This window comes from Aedes aegypti, chromosome 1 (genome assembly GCF_002204515.2).
Source record: "Aedes aegypti strain LVP_AGWG chromosome 1, AaegL5.0 Primary Assembly, whole genome shotgun sequence".
Lineage (NCBI taxonomy): Eukaryota > Metazoa > Arthropoda > Insecta > Diptera > Culicidae > Aedes > Aedes aegypti.
This window is the reverse complement of record NC_035107.1, coordinates 199,881,819-199,893,448: the sequence shown is the minus strand read 5'-3', so window position 1 is coordinate 199,893,448 and position 11,630 is coordinate 199,881,819. Positions and strand designations below refer to the sequence as shown.

General features: G+C 34.0%; 1 long non-coding RNA gene across 1 annotated transcript; it reads right to left on the bottom strand.

Moving 5' to 3' along the window:
* Positions 1-207: 207 nt before the first annotated feature.
* Positions 208-11,209, bottom strand: LOC110674589. Its single transcript, XR_002499017.1, has 3 exons — positions 10,965-11,209; positions 10,265-10,857; positions 208-413 (listed from the first exon to the last, which is right to left on the bottom strand). It is a non-coding gene; the product is annotated as an uncharacterized LOC110674589 (long non-coding RNA).
* Between the last annotated feature and the right edge of the window lie 421 nt (positions 11,210-11,630).

The following is an 11,630-nucleotide window of genomic DNA, read 5'->3' as shown; positions in this document are numbered from 1 at the left end:
GAACTATGTAAACCAAGCGATATAACGGAAAACTCGATCACAAATTCTTTTCAATGGTTGATTATATTGCTTTTTTTCCTTTTTCTCGAAGTTTTACTCAAATGTAAGAATTATTGATAAAATATTTTTAATTTTGAAATGATTTAAAGCAATTCAACCAACCATTGAATAGAATTTGATGGTAACAAAATAAAATATGTTTCAAACTAAAAAATAATAAATTTTGATTATTCATTACATTTTTATTTCACTAGACAATCAAATGAATGATCAAACATAATGGCTGGGATGCCTAACGTAGGAGATAACCCCGAGGAATTGTATTGAACTTCTTCAGATAGCCAAAAGACGTTCATGGTACAAGATGTTCTCAGCAAACGATCGCAGAGCCCGTTGAAATGCTTCGTGCCAATCTAAAAATAAAGAAAAGAAAAACAGAAATATTTTTCAATTTATACACATCTATGACGTTAGTCTTCTCCAATAATCTCTAGATCTATACTGCCCATAACTGCATATTTGTAACATTCGACAAAAGTAGGCATTGAGTAAATGGAATACCAAGTGTGCATTTTATAGCAGTATGGGAGGAAACTAAAATTTCAAAAAATTACCAGGAATTCAAAAGTGCTTATTTGAGGCTGATATTTTGTACAACTCATATCGCAATAGTGAATAGTCAGAAAATAATTCTGATAGAAATTTCATTGCTATTACATTACGTGGCACATTTACAATCTCAATGTGACTGTTATGCGGTTACAATTACCAATGTGACAAAACAACTTGGTATTTTTGTCGAATTTTCTAGAACAATCTCGCGGATTTTATTGAGTTGATCGAAAGTATTTATCATTTAATGACTCTCCATGGTATTAACTCCAATTTGTCAAAAATGCCGAATGTGACTGTTATGCAGCTATGGGCAGTATAGTAAATATTCAAAGTGATATTATTATGTTAAATGGAGGTTATATTCAAACACTTAAAAGTAATATTAGTTCTCAAGGACGAAGGACTTACATTCTTTTCTTTGTTTTTGGGGAACTCTTAGGTGCAAAGATTGTATCAAAATTCTTGCATGCATTTCGCAAGAAATTCATCTTTTCTTAGGAAGCGTTCCTAAAATGTCATTAGGAATACTACTAGAGATTATACTCCAAATTAAGCAAAAATAAACAAATTAAGCAAAAAAAAAACAAATTTAGCAAAAAAATGCTTTTTGTAGAAATTCATACAATTTAAGGAATCTGTTAACATTGCTTGTAGTATAGCACATAGTATTGTCATAGACAAGCAGACGTAATACTGAAGAAATTCTAATTAACCACTCATTTACCGATCATTTCAAATTTGCTATGTTTCTAATCTCACAGCCACAGGCGCGCGCATTTTTTGTCTTCTTGTTTGGCATTTCAAACTAAAGCCATCTGAAAAAAAGAGTAAGAATTTATGTGTGATCACTTTTTTAGAAACATGGTTTCGGCTTCAAAATAACCAATAACTGAACAAAGAAATGATACATTATTTATGCGTTTTGAGTACTTTGATGATAATGTAGAGTATCTGAAAAGCATATTTTTCTTGGAGTAACTTTGTAAGCAACTAACCAGATATTTTTCGAGGTCGCTCATCACTGTCAAACACTTTTAGAAATCAGCTTCCCCTAGAAATTTCTAACAGTTTTCAATACTTCAAGTTATTTTTAAATATTCATTAATACTTCATAAAAACAAACAAATTCAAAATCGATTTTTAACAACGATTCAAACATTTTTGGAAATTTTGGCTTTTACTGACACTTTTTCAAATATTCTAGGATCATCTAAAAGTTTTCCAGAAACTTTTAGACTTGTTTGTTTTTATTTAATCATTACTAACGAGATTTTTGGTCCTTGACTAGTTCATCTCTGGACCAATCTTCCCTTCCGAAGCAAGTCCTCACTATAAATCTTACGTCATACGTGACTATCTTGGAGATGAGATTCAATCTCAGGTCCTCCGCGTGAGAGGCGTGGGGTCGAACCCCATGTCCGTCCGTCTTGCTCTTTTGAAATACCGTAAAACGGGGTAACTTTGATAGTTTTTTCGAAGAAATCTTCAATATTTATGCATGCTGTTTCAAAGAATTACAATTTATATTTTTAAAACAAGTACTGACATCCTAGCTATCGATTGCCCTTGATAGATTGCCAAAAGATTTATTCTGAATGGATATATAATTTTTCAAATAATCGAAAGTCGGTTTTCTGTTTTGGGGTAACTTTGATAATGGAGTATAAATCGAACAAGATTGAATGAATTACGGAACATTTATAGGGCGTTGCATACCTCTAGGCGTTTAACGCTATATGGAAATTTCTGACTTAGATTACAAAAATGGTCCCAGTTTGTAAAAATGGTTTTCGCTAAGAGATTTGAGACCGAATTAATGTTCTACTATAACTAGGCTATCATGGGTAAGTGACGAACTCATTATTACTTTATCTTATAGTGGTCGTAGAACAGATTGTTTGTAAGCGTTGCAAAAATGCTAAAATCTTGTAAATTTTTAATATTTGCATATAAATCCTCAAATGTACTTGATTCCAACGAAAATAGCTTTGACATGAAGTGTCATATTAATACTCTTTACTTTTGCATTTGTTTTTCTTAACTAATTGACAGAAACCTCGTTATTTCGTTTAGTATGTAGGGTGTCTCGCACTATCAAAGTTACCCGCATTATCAAAGTTACCCCGTTTTACGGTACTCAGGAAATTTACCAACAGTTGTTTTTGAACTTCAACAATAATCCGATATTGTTTTTATCTACCGCAGAAATTAAAAATATAGATACTGAAATTAATGTGACCCAAAAATGTATACCCCTACAAATAAACGAAATAGTAACCCTCCTCCTTCAATTTATCTTCGGATTACTCAAAGAGTTACTTTTAAAATTAATCATCACATGTTTGTTTACTTGCTACTGAGGAGTCAAGAATTTTCCCAAAAAAAATTTAATTGTTTTTCAATTATTTTTAAAATGTTATTTTCTCTGGATTTGTGGGCAGACTTCCGATTTTTCCAGCAGCACTCTATAAATACTTAACAAATTCTTCGTGACAAAAATTTCAGGATACTTTTTTTGTAATTCAATATTTTGTAGAATGTCTTAAGTTTTGAAGTTCTTGAGCTTTTGAATTATTTCTACAATTCCATCAGAAAAACCTTTAAAATGTTTAATCAGGAGTTTTCTCAAAAATTCCTCCATGAGGTTATTTATCAATAATTTAAGAGTTATGTATGAAAAAGCTACAGGATGTTCTGGCAAAATTGTACTATGTGTTCTGTTGTGGATTTCTTTAAGAATTTCATATTGGAATCCTTCCAAAATTGCTATACATTTTATTCTAGTAGTTTCTATTAAAATTATATCTTAAATTTCTCCATGAATTTTTACTATTAAATTCTCGCAGGAGTTTATTTGTTCCAGGAGTTACAACCGGCTTAAAATTACTGTAGATGTTACTTTTGTGAACCCTTCAGGAATGTTTTCTGCAAATATTCCAAGATTTTCTCTTAGAATCTGTAAATTAGTGCCTCATGATTTTTTGGGAGTTCCTTACGAAGTGCTAAGAAATCTCATGAGTTTCATCAGAAGCTCCTTAGAAAATTGTTCTAATCCTCGATAGAGTTTTAGCTTACATCTTCTCAAAAGTTTTTTTAATCCTTTATTTGGATTTTTTATGGAGCTCGATGTTCAACTGCTTTTGGACTTCATCCAGTTAGAAATTCCTTAGAGTTTCTTGTGCAATTCCTACGAGATCTTCACATGATTTTTCCAAAGGTTAATGAGGTACTGCACTGTTTTGATTTTGCATGGGATTTCGACTTTTACTGGCCTTTTTGTTGTTGCATGAGTTGAAGAGAGGAAGATTTTTGAGCAGAACTCTATTCAAAATTCCACTCGGATGATTTTATGAAATTGTTCTTATATGAACTCCTCGTTTAGTAACTTATAACATTGCCGCAGAAGTTCCATGAGGATACAAGAATTGAAAGTATCGTTTGAAAGAGAATTTCTGGAGATAAGATTTCTCTAAAAAGTTCATTTGAAATACTTTCACATAAAAGAAGAATAAAATATAATATTCTCAATATTTTATCCGGTAGAATTAGCTATATTTTTAGGTTGTTTGGAGATAACTAAATATTGTTGGTTTGACATTACATTATTAAAAATAACTTGGTATCATAGTTCAATTCAAATTTGAAAATAAAATTTCCTGACTTTCCCTGACCTTCCAGTCGCAATCCGCGTTCCAGAAAAAAAAAAATACAGATTATTAAATTGATTAATTTGAACCGACACGTACTTATGTCGTTTCATATTTTACAAGAAAATTAATATCTGACTAGGTATTTGTATAACATATGTATATTTTATGCCATCATTGGAAAACAGCTTTAAATTCAGTAAAAACCATCTGACAGATAATTTCCTTGAACAATTCAAGTTAGTTAAAACTAAGTATTTTACTTAATTTACATTTACTTTTCGACATCTAAATTCGTAAGAGCAATGTGAGCAGAAAAGTAATCAGAAAATCCTGAAATCAGTAGGTGTACTGGCCATGCCAAACTGAAAGCTTCAAGCGCGATAGTTACATGTAAAATTGTTACAAAGAAGGGTGACCTCCCTCAGAAATAATTTCACAAATTTCAGATATAAACGACAATTTTTGACCCCTTACGCTCCCTGATTACCCTCTTTTTTATATGAGACGCTACATTATATGGTACATCCATCACTTTGGATTAGTCCCAAGGTTCTATTTATTCAGGTGGCGCAGATCATTGATGCGTGCCACTAGTTCTCTCTTTTACTCTCCCGCTGTTTTTATGCAGCGCAAATAAGTACGTCACTATTGTTAATTCAATATTTGTTCAGTTAAGGTGATTATAAAACGAAGCCAAACTTTAAATTTTCAAGTGCACATGACTGGAGAATCTGGCAACAGTTCGCGTTGAAAATCAATCAAATTGCTTGCTTGGTGGTGGTGACCAATGGGATAAATTTTCAGCGTGGAGCGCTGTTTGGTTCTCAAGTCTTGTGCTCTTGAAAATTTGAGATGTGGCTTCGCTCTATAGTCATCTTAAGTGCTTTTAGAATAGGGTCCTAAAGCCTTGTCCCAATTTTAGTGCCAAACGCTTAAGTTTAGGCCAAAAACACATGTTTACTCAATTTTCTAATGTTTTCCGTTGGTTTAAGCCCAAAAAACATTTTTTTAGATTTTGTCATATCCTTTGGCTTAAACTCAAATTTTGGGTGTATTTTGTTTTCCGTGTCCCTTACGAAATGTCAGATAGGAACAACCCCAGTGGTCGAACTAAAACCCCTGTGGTGTTTTTGTCGACTAAGCGAACGTCAAACATGATCAAAAGTGTCAAAGTTCATTTATGAACCAAATTTTTAAATTAAAGTTTAAACATGTTATAGCCATAATTTGAGCGGGAAAAATTGCTAAAGTAGTTACAATAACATGCTTTTTCGTGTCATTAAATAAAAACAAGATTTCATTAAAAATTTTAGGACCCAATTCGGACAGTTCTTCTTCTTCTTTCTGGCGTTACGTCCCCACTGGGACAAAGCCTGCTTCTCAGCTTAGTGTTCTACTGAGCACTTCCACAGTTATTAGCTGAGAGCTTACTATGCCAATGACCATTTTTGCATGTGTATATCGTGTGGCAGGTACGAAGATACTCTATGCCCTGGGAAGTCGAGAAAATTTCCAACCCGAAAAGATCCTCGACTGGTGGGATTCGAACCCACGACCCTCAGCTTGGTCTTGCTGAATAGCTGCGCGTTTACCGCTACGGCTATCTGGGCCCCAATTCGGACAGTTACATGATACAAGTCGGCCATTGAGATGACCACCTCTAGATTCCGATATTTTTCACTTTGAGCACAATGGATAATGTAAGTAATCAATTCACCTACGACTACAAATCATCATATGAACACTTGTGTAATAATAATAATAGTAATAATAATGAAAAAGGTAGTCTTTTAATGGAGAAAGAAATTGTAGAGAGAGAGGACCAAAGAAATAATCTAAGGGCAACAATATTGAGATGTGGATAGGCGACTGTATTATCGCACAGAACTATATAAAAAGGGCCTTATTTAAAATTTTCTTCTTCACGTTCACTAAAAGTAGTATCTCAAATCGTGAAAATACACACAACAGCGAAATATATAGCTTGTTCATGGTAACAGATGATAGACCGATTGAAAGCCGTTTCGTGACATACGAACACCACTTTAATTTTATTTATATAGCAAGATGGATAGATTTATAAAGATTATGTTCTCTTGCAAATCCAAAAAAAAGCAATATACCAAAGCTAAGGAAAACATTCCTTCCTTTATGATTGTTATTTTTATTATTATTTTAAGCTTAAAAACGATGACTTCCGTTTTAAGGCAAAAATATTACTAACATTATTCAATGTGCTTCAGATTACGTTCAGAATAGAGTTTATGTTACGTAATATAGGATCTCTCTTAGGATTCATACATCTAGTTTCCACTGTAAAGCTAAGTATGCTGTTTAGCTCAAGAAAAGTAAAGAAATTCCTTGACTGAATGGGTCAAGAAATTTCCTACAGAGAGTCTCATTTAAATAGACACTTCTTTTCAACTGCGTACTGCGATCAGAAAATTGTGATTTTCTGGACCATTTCTGGGAAGAAATTTTCCACGCATCGAGATAGGCGATTCCTTTTCTTGTCAGTAGCAAACCAGGCTTTAAGCCTTAAGGTTTTATCCACTTATCAATAGAAAATCGAAACATTGTCTTAAGAACAAGCTCTTGATATTCAAACAAATTTTCAGGCCAGCCACTTGTATGCTGTACAAATATGGACTAGCTGATGTAATATTAGAAAAAAAGCTTTGCAGCGGATTCAAAATAAAATTTTGAAAATGATTCTGAAGCTCTCTCCCTGGTATAGTACTAATGAGTTACATAGAATATCCAATGCTGAAACATTGGAACAAATGTCGAATAAATTTAATAATAATTTTAGACAACAATCTTCTATTGCCACGATAAATTCGTTATTTATCTAGGTTAAGTTAAGTTAAATGAAACGGTTTTTTTTCTCTGGAATCAACTCACCTGCAAAAATTCTGAACTGCTACGGCAAACAAAATGTTAATAAAAGCTTAGTTTTGCTTTACCAAATTAGGATGATATTGTTTTCCAACACAGAACACTTAGATATTATAAATGAATATAATGATGGGAAAGATACTAATAAAGGAACTAAAAAAAAACAAATGAATCCCTAGACAATATTTTCAGGGCTGGCAGGATAACCTAGGAAATAAGTTCACATACATCGCCACGAATTTCTTCAGGAATACCTGCAAAAATTCTTTTACGAACTTCTCAAGAAAATTATGGATTTCATCCAGTTATTCTTCAATCTATTTGTCGAGGGTATTCGCTTAGAACAATTTCAAGAACTCGATGAATAATTTCTCCAGTGATGCCTCCACTGATTTCTTAGAATTTCTTCAAGAAATGTCGTTCAGTTTTTGCAAGATTTCAACCAAAAAATTTTCCAAGGAAAAAAAATCTCTAAATAACAATTAATATTTTTCAGAATATTTTTCACAAACTTATACGATTCTGTGAAACAACTTTCTTAATAATTCCTGAAATCTATCCTTAAATAATTTTAGAAAAAATGCGATCAAAAGTTCCATCTAAGAATCACAAAACTTTCGACAATCATATCTGGAACATACAAAAGTGATTAGTTGTTAGAGCTTTCCCCCCTTTTGATCAATGAAAACATATGGTTTAATAAGAAAGTTTAGTTTATAGATAAATAAATACATGTTCGAAGGTTGTCTCCACAATTCAAATTAATAAACATATTGCATCATGACCCCTCCCCTTGCCGCGATGGGAGGGCATAATCCATTAGCCCATATGATGGAAACCAAAGGCGTAACCTGTAGTGGTGGTATCACATTTTGAAATTTTTTGCTTAAAGCCACGTCATAATTCATATGGCATAGACGCATACTAATATCTCGGATGTGATCCAACGGACATACTGCGTCGTTGATAGAATTGATGCCCATTTCAAATAATTAATCTATTCGAAGTGGACATTAATACTATTGGTGACGATCAGTTTGCCTTTTGCTAACCTGAATGATCCGTTGCCACTCTTACTATTAGTTAGCTAGACACATTGTTCTTATAATCGACGTAGGGAATATTACTCTGAGAAAAATTACTAGTAGATTCACTGAGTAGAAATAAGTGGCGACAATCTTATTTTGATATGGTTTTCACATTGCCATAAGAAATACCTCTTTTGTAACAACGGTATAAATAATCTGAATCCAGCTTCATTTTCGCAAAATTTACAAGTAGAAAGTACCGTAAGGACGCCATTCACCGCTCATGCTCCATTCACCGCTCATTGAATTATTTTTTAAAAAATCTAAACAAATTTTCGCAATAAAAGTCATCAACATGTATTAGTATACCAGAATGGATTGTATCACAATGAAATTCATATGATTGAATATTATATACTATTTATAAAAAATAATTTTAGGCTGTTTAAGGCGGTAAACATGAGTTGAGCAATGATTTTATTATGGCAGGTCGAAAAATGCTTCTTAGCTGCCACGCTTTAATATGTTAATAAGTTTATAGTACAAAGATAACAACCAGTTAATGAAAGTAAATTAATTCCAACTAGTTGTGTATATAGAGCCTCATACTTAGGATGAGCGGTGAATGGCACCCTACACATGTATCATTGGCATACATGTTATCCGGTACCATTATACGTTGTTCACATTTCAACTTCTTAAATGCAAAAACAAATGTTTTATCTTGCGTTTAGCGCAAAAAGTTGCGAAAAATATCGAAAAACCGATTTTTGACAGAATTTAATGTGTTGAAATGCTGTTAAATGAGCGGCACAGTCGAAATACATTCTTGACGAAAAATTTTCCGGACTGAAGTGGGAATCGAACCCACACTCCTTGACTCAATGCGGCTAAATGCTTGGTTACACTAACTGCTCAGCTACGAAGCCCACTTTAGATTTAATAGTTTTCTGGGATGTGCTAAAAACAAGGGGAGAGTTTCTAAGTAGCATTCATCTATTATTCATCAAATTTTTTTTTGATGATTCTCCATATCTAAAATAACTGACAAACAATATCAGTTTTTAGCGCTGTTCCACGATGTAAAAGTTTTTTAAACAAAAAAAAAATCACAAAATCAAAATAATTTTAAAATGTCCTTTTAAGTCTTCAGATGTCTTAGAAATATATATTCAAAATACAGTGATACCTCCATGAGTCGATGTTCCATTACTCGATATCGACTCATGGAACCATACTGAAAACAAAATTTCATGGTTACTATGATGGTCCCCTCAAACAGCTTTCCAAGGATTTTGTTTCCACGACTCGATATTTCCATGAGTCGATGGTCCCTTCAGATATTGACTCATGGAGGTTTGACTGTATTCAAACAAACATTCTCGTTGTTCTCAAATAATCGCCCACAGGATCCTAAAGTTTTGCATAGTTTTCATGCATTTTCCTAGAAGTTGTGAACACTCAACTATAATACGCAAACATTTTCCGAATTAAAGCCAAAAATTATTTATAATTGAAAAAGAGACTTCCTTACAGATCAATAATTACTCAGCATTTGTCGAAAATATAATATGTTCTTCTTATTGGCATTAACGTCCTCACTGGAAAAAAAAACCTGCTTCTCAGCTTAGTGTTCTTATGAGCACTTCCACAGTTATTAACTGAGAGCTTTCTATTCCAAAGTTGCCATTTTCACGTTCGTATATCGTGTGGCAGATACAGTATTATGCCCAGGGAAGTAAAGAAAATTTTCATTACGAAAAGATTCTGGACTGACCGGCAATCGAACCCGGACACCTTCAGCATGGTTGTAGTCGCGGACTCTAAGCACTTGGCTAATGGGGGGCGTTAAAAATTCACTATCAAAACAATTAAAAGAGTTGATTTTTTTTTTTCAAAAATTCAAGGTATTTTCGTGCTGACTACATTACACGATAAAAGAATGCAAAAATATATATAAAAAGCAAATAAAATAGAGCTCACAGAATACTAAGCTGAGAAATAGAGTGATCCAAATGGAACGTAACGCTAGTGAGAAGTAGAAGTTTGAGAGAGAATCATATGAATAATTACCCTTTCACATTATTCAGCTACCAAAGTTTCGGCAGTGTTGTCTCTAAATGCTGGCACATGGATCCTGTCCGTCAAAATCGTTTCCTGCTCCGGGTGTTTTTCTAGCGTTTCCAACTAGAATTTAACCGCTTGCCTTGCCTTGCCCGGATCACTTCCTCGATGGTCAGTTTCGGCCATAGCACCATCAGCAACACGACATCGACCAGTATCCGTGACACCGATTTCAGTCTCCGGCTGTCGGCGTTGGCCGTATGTACAATAGTGTCCCGCGAGCAATCGCAAATCCCGCCGTGTTTCTCCAGCTTCTTGAAATAGACATCCTTCTCGCCAAAATATTGCGTCGACTGGAAGGCCAACATCTGCAGAAAGCGGGACACTCACAAGCGCGGATCGGAACCGATTCCCCGACGAAAAGTTTCTTGTTCTCCTTGCCAGGCGCATTGAACAAGCGGAAGATAGGCTGTGAAAGCGGATGCATCGGAATAACTTTGTCCTTCGATGGTTTGTCCGTCAAGATTGCTGGCACGGATTCCTTCATTGAGTTGCTACCGCTGATGGTCCTTGCACCGGATGAATTTAGCTGCTTTCTGGTCCTATTGAATGGAAGAAAACTTTAATATACAAGACAATTCCGGCGGATTCCAATGACCGCTGGGATTCAAATGAATCACCGCTTTTTTGACCTGAAACTGATACTTACCAAACTTCATATATCTTAAGCACTAGACTTTCGAATTTTATTTTAAAAGGTTCGCGATAAACCACTAATATTTAATAAAGATTCAAATTGAAACGCGAAGATCTTCGAACAAAAAAATATGGCGTCGTCGTCCGTCGACCATCAAACAACAACATGCGGACAGTGTTGCGCGATTTATTATCACATCTGGATTGAATGTGAAAAAGCATAGATTTTGTGTAATATCACGAAAACAGTTCGGAACGATGTGGTTGCAGCTGTTTAGGTGTAATATTGTTTGTGTTTCATATGTAAATATTACACAAGATCAACGTACTGCAAAATAATCATGTCGTTTCAATGTAATTCAAGAGCGATGTGATATCACATCGCAGTTGATGTTATTATGCATCTGAAACTTGCGATTACATTGATATTTTGTTACATCGGCACTATTACATCGAGTCATATTACATTATTTTTTGCTGTGTACAAGTGTAGACTTGCAAAAAGTTCACTTTATTCAACAAACTTTGGATGGTTCGCCACTGTAAGTGTCGGCATAAGAATAAGAGTGTTCTATGATGTTCCAACCAATCAAGTTTTTTGTTTCTTTTCAAATAAGTAAAATATAATAACACATGCTTTCGTCCTGACAGCTGTAGGAATGTTACATTTAGGTATTTG